Source organism: Agrilus planipennis, unplaced genomic scaffold (genome assembly GCF_000699045.2).
Source record: "Agrilus planipennis isolate EAB-ADULT unplaced genomic scaffold, Apla_2.0 scaffold4, whole genome shotgun sequence".
In the NCBI taxonomy this organism is placed as follows: Eukaryota; Metazoa; Arthropoda; class Insecta; order Coleoptera; family Buprestidae; genus Agrilus; species Agrilus planipennis.
In genome coordinates, this window is record NW_020442463.1 from 1779008 (window position 1) to 1790983 (window position 11976).

The 11976-nt window shown below is 32.9% G+C and overlaps 1 protein-coding gene across 4 annotated transcripts in view; it reads right to left on the reverse strand.

Annotated features, from left to right (window-relative positions):
* The window catches only part of LOC108735988, an 84313-nt gene that overhangs the window by 54206 nt on the left and 18131 nt on the right, over nt 1–11976 (reverse strand). For 3 of the 4 annotated variants that reach the window (XR_003232412.1, XR_003232413.1, XM_025980872.1), the window contains exon 2: nt 4436–4526. The exons of the other annotated variant lie outside the window; for it this stretch is intronic. The gene's annotated coding sequence lies outside the window, so the exon portion shown is untranslated. The remainder of the gene's footprint in view (nt 1–4435; nt 4527–11976) is intronic. 4 annotated transcript variants of the gene reach the window in all.

Below are 11976 nucleotides of genomic sequence, written 5' to 3' on the forward strand. Positions count from 1 at the left end.
TGAGGAGCTTGACGAATCAGTCTATAGAGATGGCATTAATAGACTGGAACACCGCTATGAGAAATGTATCAGCCTTGGAGGAGATTATGTTGAGAAATAAAAAAAAAAAATTTTTAAAAACCTTGTTTTTCTTGGTCAGGCCGGAAACTTATCAATCCACCCTCGTATTTAGGGTCCTACAGCTCCACAGTCCCACAGAAATCAGAAAAAAAGACCCTTTTATGATGCGCCATGCCATCAGTACAACTTCGCAACTCGTTAAAGGCCAAAGGTACCGAATGCCGACGGAGAAAGAGCAGGACACAGGTTCAGTTGAGATGAAGGGACCAACGAATTCCCAACTATAAAAATATTTTGAAAAACTAAAATATATATTAGAAAAACAAGTTTTTGTAGTATTTAATTTGTTTGTTCAGCTAGGAACTTGTAAAGCTGAAGGTATCTGTTTATCATTCTGGAAATTTTACATTAGTGTCAGAAGTTATTGCAAGACTGGATGTACACCTAGGATTTGTTCACAAATCCTAAAGCAAAATTCATTAATTTTTGACATTCCCCTAAGTAACAGGCCTGACCCCTCTACCTTTCCATTCCCTTACGTAACGTCTGGATTATACATATAAGTTTTTAGGCTTGAACTGCGAAATAAAGTTTTTAATTTTTCAATAAATAAAATAAAATAAATGAGCATTTATAATTTTTTATTAATATTACGTGTGGGTAGGTAAGAATGCAGTATCTAGAACATCTGGAAATGTCATCAATATACGGGTATACGATTTTGGTACGTAAGCTTTATCGAATTACAAAATTTTATGAATAAATTATTCATGACTTTTGAGCTTATTTGAATAAACATCTGTGTTTCATCTTTACCTACACCTGTCGCCTTACATTTATCGTTAAAATGTCTGTTTAACATATACATATGCATATACGATTGATTGATTTCCACATTTCACATTTCTTTATTGACTCGATTTCCTACGCCTACTTAATATAGGTACCTGTATTAAATTTCCGGTAATTATGTAAGGTATGCATATTTTCCATTTGTCACAGTTTCATAATTTTTAATTATTGTTATTATCATTGACATTATTCATTACAACACCTAGTAAGTGTCAAGAAACTTTTTTTATCGGTATCTACATTTTGTACAGTTGTAAATACAAAAAGATACTTCAACATAATATTTCAGATACTTGACTTTTAATTAAATTAATTAATTAATATTTAAGTGTTGTGCCATTGTTTAAATTACCGTTTTCATTTTAGCATGCATTGATATCGCATCTATCATCATCATAAGATCGTCAGTCCTAAGACTGATTGGACACGCACCTCCATTGTTTCATATTCTGAGCTAATTTTTGCATTTCCCTAAAACTAGAGCAACCTACATCCTTAACTATTAGTGAACAGTAATCTAATCTAGGTCTACCTCTACCCCTCCTAAATTCCGTTTCTACCTCTAATATGTGTCTGCCTAGACCTATAGCCTATCTGACCTATTTCTTATTGACTTCCTCTTTTGTCCTATTCTTTCTAATACCTCTTCATTTCTAACCTTCTCTATCAACGGTATCCTCATCATTCGCCTGTAACACCAAATTTTGAAGGCTTCTAACCTTTTCTTTTCTGCAGCGCCCACCATCCATGTTTCGCTCTCGTACAACGCTGAGATCTAAACATACAGTTTGAGCAACCTTTTTCAAATTTCTAAATTAAACTTTCTCGGGCATAGAAGTGTCTTCTTTTTATTGAAGGCGACTTGATCCCCCGCTATCCTCTGCTTTATATCCGTACTACTCCTTTCCTCCTGACTTATCTGACTTCCTAGATATCTAAAATTAGCCACTTCTTCTAATTTTTCGTCTCCTATCATTATATTCGCTCTTTCCCTACTTTTTCTTCCCTTGCATACCAGTATTTTTGTTTTACTTTTATTTGTTTTTATACAGTACCTACTGTTTTGTCAGTACCGCATCCATTTTATTTAAAACTATCTCTGAGTCCTCCCTGCTAGATGTTAATACTGCTATAATCTATTCATTTAGTGACCATTAAATAAAATGGCCGAAAATAATGGTCGCAAGTACTTAATAATTAATTTCATCCGATTAACATATTTAGATGTCACCCAAAGTTTGAGAAAATGCGGCGAATATTTATTATCATATAAACTTATAACGTACAGACAAAATCACAATAAAAATTAAAACTCTGAAGTATACAAATGTGGAAAGTGAAATCATATCTACAAATTAAAAGCGTCAAATACCTACGCAAGTTTAGAACACAAAAAGATTCAATGTATTTTTGTATTATAAACTGTACCTTTATGACTAATCGGGAAACCTCTTAAAATCGGTTTATTCTAAAAGAGGGGTGTCCAGAACGATTGCTCTGCAAAAATAATTTGCTTTAAGTCATTTTTGATAGAAAATGCAATGTTATCTTTATCCTATTATTCACAGTTTTGCTACGATGGTCCTTAACTCTAAATAGCAAAATTAATATAAACAAGGCCTTTTCAATTGTTTGAAAAGTAGAATAAAATAGGCCCGTTCCAACAGTTTATCAAATTTGCAATATAAAGTAATTCTCGTTAGATACAAGAAGAGGTGGCGAAGAGTGTTAAAAACACCAACCAACATTTTCATTTTCTGCTAATTATGTTTGTTTTGTTCGCTTCATACCACGACGGTTTTAAAAGGAGACTGAAAAGGGTCTTCCACTTTTTTCTCCGGCGTAGTCCGAAAAGGGATTGTCCGCCCACCAGCATTAGTACCTAGTGGAAATGAAAACACCCAAAAGCTTTTTCTTTTTTTGACCGGCACAGCTGACTACAAGTGTGTACGAAAAAAAAAACAGAGAGAAAAGACCTATAGGTCCCTTTATTTTCTGTTCCTTTCTTTTTAAGAAATATATTTCCGGTGAAATTGCCAACGCTGTTCTATTAATTCTACCGTAGATAAGGCCCAAATCCCAAAGTAAATGCAGATATGAATAAATTTTCATTCTGAAATTCAGTTACACCTATTGCTTCCATACATGTTCCTAAAATTTATAGTTTTTTTTTATATATACATTCATTATGTGAATTGGACGCCCATTCCGTGAGCTGGATACTGTAATAACATTTCATTTTACTATCCAAGCAATTTTTTTGTCCAGTTCATAAAATGGTTAGAGTATTTTTCCAGTTGGACAAACAAGACTATATTTCAGCATTTGAGTACAGAAATTATTCAGTTCTTGAATTGTATATTTCGCATTTATCTGTTCATATACATATATGCAACAGTTAGTTTTTATCGAGAAATAATGGAAACGCAGTTCATGATCATTATTGGAGAAGGTGATACAGCTTTTTAACAACCTTTTATTCGATTTTACAAGAAGAGAAACTCTGCGAACTCAATTATCAAAAACATTTTCGTTTATTTGGACGCACTTTATGATTTTAATAAATAATTTTACCATTCACTAGTACAAATTCTGCCACCAGGTAGTGTATGCCTGTTTAACGGATCCTTATTGATCTCAGAGCTATTTGATACCTACATACCATAGGCATTAAAAAATGCAAATTTATCGATTAATTATTCCGACTTTTGTTTACAATACTTTTCTCTTACAATTAGTAGGATAGAGGTGTGCTATAAGCATAATTTTTCAGTAATACTGTATATAAATTAATAAATAGTAGCATTTTTATTAATAAATGTGAATACATTTTCATTTAATTTTTCGCAAGTTTATTATTTACACATATAAGAAAGGTTAAGTTAAGTCATCCAATGAATAATATTAGTTTATTAATTTACTATAGATAATAGATTGTTATGTTTTTCTCGAATGTATATGTATGAAATTGAAACGTCCATCCCATTTATTTATTTTTATTCGTAATTTATGCAAAATACAATATCTTTAAACTTAACTTAAAAGCGAGTCACTGAAACCCCAAACTAAATTATCAAACGAAAACAATGTAAAATATTAATTCACATATAGATAAATTGAATTTTCAATTTTTGAAATAAGTAGCCTCTGAGGTCTAAGAGGATCCAGAAATTTTAAATGTTATAATTTTGGAAAATAAAATCCTACTTTCCTAGGGATTTGGACAGATTGATAATCAAAGAAAAGGATTGCAATTTCGTTGAAATATACTTTATTAACAGCTTTCTTAACAACTGCATTCCTCCCTTTGTGTTCGTTCAGTTTGTAATATATAAAATACTGTTTTTTGGAATTTTGTTATTTAGTTATAGCAGTTTAAATAAATGTTTGCAAGCCTTTTAAATTATATCTAATGAAAAATTAAACCTAAACCTATGTATATTAGTTGACCTTTGCAGTTAATTTTTCATTCTATCTTTTACTATATTAGGTAAACATAATATATATATATATATAGACTCACCCACTATTATTATATTACATTTACGTCTTGCCTTTCGATTAATTTTCTTGAAAAAGAATGTGGTACCACCGTGGTTGTATTACGACACAAACTGTAACAAAAGATATTTTTATTACATTTGTGAGATAGAATCAGTCAAAGGCAGTCTCTAACCCTCTAGCTGATGAGATGATGATCCCTAAATACGTATTAAAGGTTGTAAACGTTTTATGTGGAATTTTGGATTATAAGTGTTTTATTTAATGTATGCATGTGTGCAAGGTGTAACTGAAATAAGTGCGCAGTTTGCAAGAGGTGATAGGGCACTATAAAACAAGAAAATTAAGTTAATGTTTGTATGTCCCAAAGTCCACTGTTTTCAAGAAAACGGTAGTTAAATGTACAGGTAAATGTAATTCCGACCTTTGTAAAGAAATAGGACAATGCAACGCTGCATTCAATCAGCTGGCAATTAGCAGAGCATCAGGGTTCTGTATATTTGTATTTTTTGCTGATGTATTGTTTGCTAGATTAGATTATTGACATTATTATAGAAGTGCGACACAATACGTTTGTGTTACAGTCAACCTTTAGTAGTTGTTTGTTCTTTTAAGGTTTAAACCTTGTATCTAGTCAGTTGATGTGCAGTTCAATAAACAATATAAATCCGTCATTGGAGTAGGTCAGTATGCCACTGTTGAACGTGTTTATTTAAGGGTTCGATCACATAGCCGCTGTAAAGGACAAAATCTTTGAGTTTATAAAAAAACAACTCCTAAAATAGTACACGGAAAATAACATGGAACGTTGACTCTCTCTCATGTGACAGTTTGACAAATTTTAAAGGAATATTTGCTACATGCTTATCATTTACAGCGAGTGCAAGTCTTGTTTGAAACTAATTTTCAGCAGCGAGTGGATTTGTGTCAGTGGTTTCGGCAGAAAAGTGCTTAAAAACTTAATTTCTTCCATAGGGTGCTGTTTACAAACAATTATTGTTTCACGCGGGACGGAATTTGGAATTTTCACAAGTGACATCGGTGTGACACAAATGCCTATGTCGTACATCTTTCGCGATTTCAACAATTCGCTGTTTGCCTTTGCATTTAAATGACTGTACTTATTTGACTTTTTTAACAAGAGAATCTATCGAATGAAGTTGAAGATCTAATGTTACAACTGCGTAGATGTCTTTTCAACACGATGATACACCTTCTCAAATTGCAAAACCAGTACGTAAGTTTCTCTCTGGACGGTGGATTGGAGGTATGGGTTGCTGCACCTTGGCCAGCGAGCAATCTGGATTTAAATCAGTTAACTTCTTAAGAACCATACAACCCATAAAATTTTATGGGGTTGTATGAAACAGCGCGTGTACACAAACCTAATGACTTGATCTAGAAGCCTGCCTTCTCGCAGGGGTTTCTAATTTCGAACAACTTTAGTAGCATCAAATAAGGTATTTCATTTACAAACAGTAAATCTTTAATATTTTCTAGTGGGATGATAGGGCTATTGGCGAACCATCCAAAAAAGAGATTAATGCGCCTAGTAATATCTCGATGGCGGTGTGCAGATTTGACTCAATAAAATTACAGTTATTTTCCTGAAAAAAATTCTTGTCCTTAATCACGCTGCTGAATTTACTATGCGATTTCTTGTTGCATTTATTTTACACCCCTAAATCTCCGCACTTATTTGTTATACACCGTATATACAAAGCAGTTCACATATGCACAAATAGTAAAAGTGTATTTTATGCAATTTATGCAATTTAGATGTAAATTTAGTTAATTTACTACTGCAAATTGTGAGGACGATATCTTATGCAGATGATGTTTTGCTAATCTCATGATGCATTAAAAGGAATGATCATTGGAATTATATTTAGAGGTGAAAGGCATAGAATTGTATAGAGGGAAGGCTAAAATAATGGAATTTGAAGAGACATGGGGCAGAAAAAAGAAAGAAGTAGAAGAAGTAAAATGGAAGGGTATGACAATAAAAAGGGTTGTCACTACCGTGATATATGATGGGAGAATACAAGAATAATATACATAAAAATAATCAAATAGTAAAGGCAAATGTAGTAATAGGAAAAAATGGGGAATTGGACAAAAAATTGTATAGAAACATTTGGGGAAAGGATAATTTTATTCAACACAGTAGATAGTTAGAAACGTTCGATTCCATGGGGATATAATCAAGTAGAGAATATTTATAAAATGTACAAGATGGATGTCAAAATTGGAAAAAAGCACACCAGACTATATCTTAAGGAGAGAAACGAACTGTGAGCAATGGCGGAAAGTTTATGTATACAAAGCAGGTATTATTATTATCCAAAAGTATTAAATTTATAATAAGCAAGAAAACTTTTTCCGATGATTTCATAGTTCGAATATGCAAAATCATGTTGTGCTCGTCTGATGGAAAGGAGGATCCTACTTAATCATGAACCGTCTCTGTCCCTGTTGTGAGGAAATAAAAATTATGATTATTATTATTCACGACTACTCGCGACTTGTTCTCATTCTTTATTTTAGCTACGCCACGCAAGTTCCAAGAACTATAGGTGTAGCAACTCGTCTTGAAGCTGCATAGCTGGATTTCGGGTGAGAATTGGGTCATTGTCTCGAAATAATTGGCATTACACTGCAATTTACTTGAGAAAAACGTCAATATGTATAGGGTGTCCTAATAATTGATCAGGAAGGCAGTAGACAAAAAACCTACTACTGAAAACACTTGAATATAGTTTGTGGTAGATTATGAGTACCCGCTCTAGGGTCGGATAACCTGGACATTTGACCGAGGCGCCGTTGGTTTAGGTATATCCAGGGTGGGCCTGCGCATTGGTCAGGACTTTCAATGCTTGGTGTATGGCTCATCCGGGCTCACCCGTGACTACACCGGTATAGATGGCAACTATAGTTGCGATGTTCAAACTTGACATGGTCTGCAATAAAACTAGAGCGGTTGCTGACAGAACCCTTACTTTTACACACGACAGTATCGTAAACATAGAAAAGAGATGACAGGTAGGAATTGTAGCGGACACTAATAAAGAAAAGAGAATAACATTACACCAGTTAATGTGTAGCAGAAAGAGATAGTGTTATAGGCGAATGATGAGGATAACGTGGGTAGAAAAGGTTAGAAATGAAAAGGTATTAGAAAGAATAAGAGAACAGACTCTATGGAATCAATAGAAAATATGTGAAATAGGTTGGTAGGACACCTCATCAGGCATGAAGGTTTGGTCAGAGACATATTACAGGCAAAAGCAGGAGTTAGGAGGGGTAGAGGTAGACCTAGCTTAGATTACTGTTCGCAAATAGTTAAGGATGTGGACTGTTCTAGTTTTAGGGAAATGCAAAGTTTAACTCAGGATAGGAAAGGGTGGAGGTACGTGTCTAATCAGTCTTAAGACTGACGACCTTATGATGATGAGAAAGAGATGCAGACAAGCAGAACTTGAGCATGTTGTCAGCATCAGACTTTAAAGAAAGTTCAACATTCTCAGGAACTTAGGAAAGCAAAAATGCTTGTTTAAACGTATGATCCTGATCTTTTGCGTATCTAAGCGATCTCTAACCGCTACACCGCTTATTAATATTCAGTTATCTCTTTTCACCTTGTCTATTCTACTCATGAAGCATTTCCTAACTTAACGAGGGCGTGTTCAAGAGGCAGTAAATGAGTACATTCCCAAGTATAAACAAGAAAGAAGATACGTCCATTCTCACAGATAAATTATTGCGGACTTTGTCAGTTGTGATTGTCCCAACTATAAAGTTGTTTTAAGAACTAATACTTTGTGTTGGCTCTTCACACAAACATAAGCCTTCTAACCCATAAGGGTCTAGAATCTTTGCTTAGTATCTACCTAAGATCCAAACTAAGCGGAAGAATAGAAGAATAGGTGAAGTCGTTTTATATTCTTCCTTATTTCAACTTTTGTGGTAGGAATTCCAAAATTTTTTATTTTGCATTCATAATTAAAAACGTCTAAAATCTATAAATTTTACCGCGAACGATATTTCTCGTTGAGTTTATAATTACATCCACCACAGACCATCTTAAGAATGGGATACTTCGTCGTTTGTTGAGATGGTTACATATGAAAATTACAGAAATGGTTGTTAAAGGATTCTCGAATGAAAGCTCCAGGTGTTCACATTAAAATCAGGCAATTTGTATTTACTTTTTCTTTCTCATTAAAATAATGCGCATACTTTCTGCATTCGTCACGTATTTAACTCAACAACCAGTTTGCAGAAACAGTTAAACTGAACCGGCATATTTTCTTTTATATATTATCTGAATTTGTTTGCGCGTGTTTCACATTTTAAAACCGAATAAAAAGCAATTTTAAAGCGGAAAACCGAAAACAATAAATATTCATAGTACGTAAGTAATTTGCATTTAATGTGGCATTTTAGAGGTGTTTACAAATCGTTAATTAATTTAACAAAACCAAAATAACAATCACCACGGGGATCACACAGCGAATCAGATTAAGATATTTTGACAAAAATTAGCATGAAATTATAATCTCTTATTAATTAAAAAGTTATCAATTATGAGAAAATGGATATATTATCGAAAATGTCGGAAAAGGGAAGGTATAAGTATTTTAATCAAAGTCAAAATTTTTGTGTTATACTTACTACCAGTGATTTTTAACGTTACCTACCTAAATCAACCAAAAGTATTGAAAGTATTAAGTACCTCAGAATTGTTCACAATCGAAATTACAAATTTTACAATTTTTTTAAATGATCAAGTTAGTTAATAATTAACTTATTACACGAAAGAGAAACAAAATCATTTACAGTATCAACTTGAATACATATCAGATAGCAATTCTATACCTGAAGGGTTTCACCGTAAACAAAATCCTAAAATAGCAAAAATTATCTGTGTTTCTGTCTATAAGAAGATTTAGAAAAAATATCGATAAATATTCATTTTGCTCGAAGAAAGTGTACGAATCAAAATCCCAGGGGACATACTGGTGAGTGTGATACGTACTAACTGAAAGACTAAGGGTCATTTGAAGATTTACTGCAAAATTTTAAATCGGAACTCTCAGCATTTTTTATTCTGATGAAAACCGGTGAAGTACCACATTCTACGTTTCGAGATTCAAATGACCAAGATCACAATTATGCAATTATTAATAATACCTGAAGATTCATTATTTAATATGTACCTACTTATACGATTCAAATTTTCAAGCAGAAAATTTAACGTGATCCTGCCCCCTATCTTGATTCACGAAACATATAAGCTAGGAAAATAGTAAATTAAATTTGAAAAATTTCTCTTGAAATGAGCTTTGATCTGGAGCCCCCATTTATCAAAGTCAAGTTCTATGCTGAATTATTTGTTGCTTGATTCTTGCACTTCATCGTTAAAACACATGTTTTCTAATGGTACATATAGAGGTTTTCACACTTTTTCCTAATCTTGTAAGTACGTCAGATGATTCCAGTTATTGAAGCATCAATTGTTGGGCAGATTTTGAATCCAAATAGACCCTGTTTTTGTATGCATTTAGAAATAAAGCTTAACCAAAACGCGTATGACATATTTAAATGAGTCTTTAGAACAGAATTGAAATAATGGTGTAAAGATTAACAAAATTGTCATTTTTATCATCTGGTATAGGTATCTCGAGAATTTCTAGTATATATAGGAAGCTCCAGTTTGTCTATACCTACATAGTCCAGTGAAACTAGAGGGTATCATAAAGGGGTGCAAAAAAATTACTAACAGGATGTTTTTTCAGGGTTGATGACGAGTTATCTCCTGAGTATAGAGCCAAGCCCATTATATGAAATAAATGCCGTATTTATTTATTACCCCTTCGGAGTTTTGTGTAGTAGGGATGATTTTTTTGTCTAACTTGTACTTAATAATACACTATTGCTTTTCTTTAAGATTAGAATTTAATTTGTTTAATGTTGATATAAAAAAATTTTATAAGGCAAACTTGCACAGAGTATTAGTGAGTACAGGCCGGAAAACAAAATTTCCAAAAACAAAAATAAACAGGAAACCACCTCTATTTCAATACCACGACCGATTTCAAGTGTGGCTCCATATTTAGAAGATAGCCCTTCAGCTAGCAATGTCTTTTTTTTTGAAAAATTATATCTTTACTGGACTAACACGATACATGAAATTACATGAAGGCGACAAAAATAGAAAAAAGCCGACAACTTCCATATTGGATAACAAACGAGATTGTAGAATTAATGAAAGAGAGGTGGAAATACGAAAACAGCATATACGAAAAAGGGTAAAAATGATATAAGGTGATAAAGTGGGAAATAATTAGGTTAAGTAAAGAGCAGCTAAGGAACAGTGGATTAAAAGCTGTTAAGAAGTAGAAGAAAAGTTAAGAAGTAGGTAACAGTTCGAAGTAGGGTACAGTAGGAATAATATAAGAAACGAAGTAGGAATCCGTTTCGTACTTTGCCCAACAACTGGCAAACCTAAGACCTAACGTAACATAATTTTGAGTCAGGTTAATGTTATCCACATGTTATCTACATTACGGTGACCGTTTTGCTTTACCTGTATATTTTTTCCTTACCTCTACAATGAATAATATTTAACTATATAATGTGTATTGAAGGCCCATTCATGGTGGCGGTTTACATTTACTTATTATAGCATGCATCTTTAATGATAAAAATACAAACAGAGATAAAATTATTTATTATATTTGTAACAGTCGGTAGTTACGTAACAAGAGCGTGTGCCAAAAACATTTGGGTAGAAGATTAATGATAGGATGTACACAGGCATTTTTAAATAACCTACTTTCCACAGAAATTAAATTGGAATCGGAGGTAATTCATTTATCCACTGATTATATACCTTTCTCTAATCGTATCATACAAATTTTGTGTTTTTACTGTTATTTTATTTACGGTTAATATTACATTATATGTACAGAGTGTTTAACGTGAAACTAGAACAAATGTGGTACTTATTCCTTTTTAAAGTTTTTTGATATTTAATTAGCAGCTAAATAGCTGTAATGACTGTAGTAAAAAATATATTGGACAAACTAGACGCTCAATCAAAACTAGATTTAAGGAGCATTTAGCTCATGCACGGTTTGGTAGAGAGTTGTTGTCCAATATATTCTTACTGAAGAGCATAATATTAATATTAATAATCTTAAGTTAGTTAGGGAAGTTAGGAATAATCGTTTACTAAACAGTTTTGAAAGTTTATACATTTATAAAAATAAACAAATTGTTCTTAACAATGACAACGGTCCCATCCCTGGATCTCCGCTATTTAGTTTAGTTTAATTACGTTTATGATGATGATGTTAAGGTCCATTGAACATCTACCTTGTTGGCTTCGGGTCATGTTCACTGAACCTTAACAACTATCAGTATAAATTAGGATTAGTTCTCATTTAGGTTTAGTTTACTTCAGTCCCTGAAGAAGGTAACTTTGTTACCGAAAAGTGCTTCGGACAACTACAGTGTCGTGTTTTGGCGTTGGGGTTTTGAGCTATTCTGTTTGTTCTA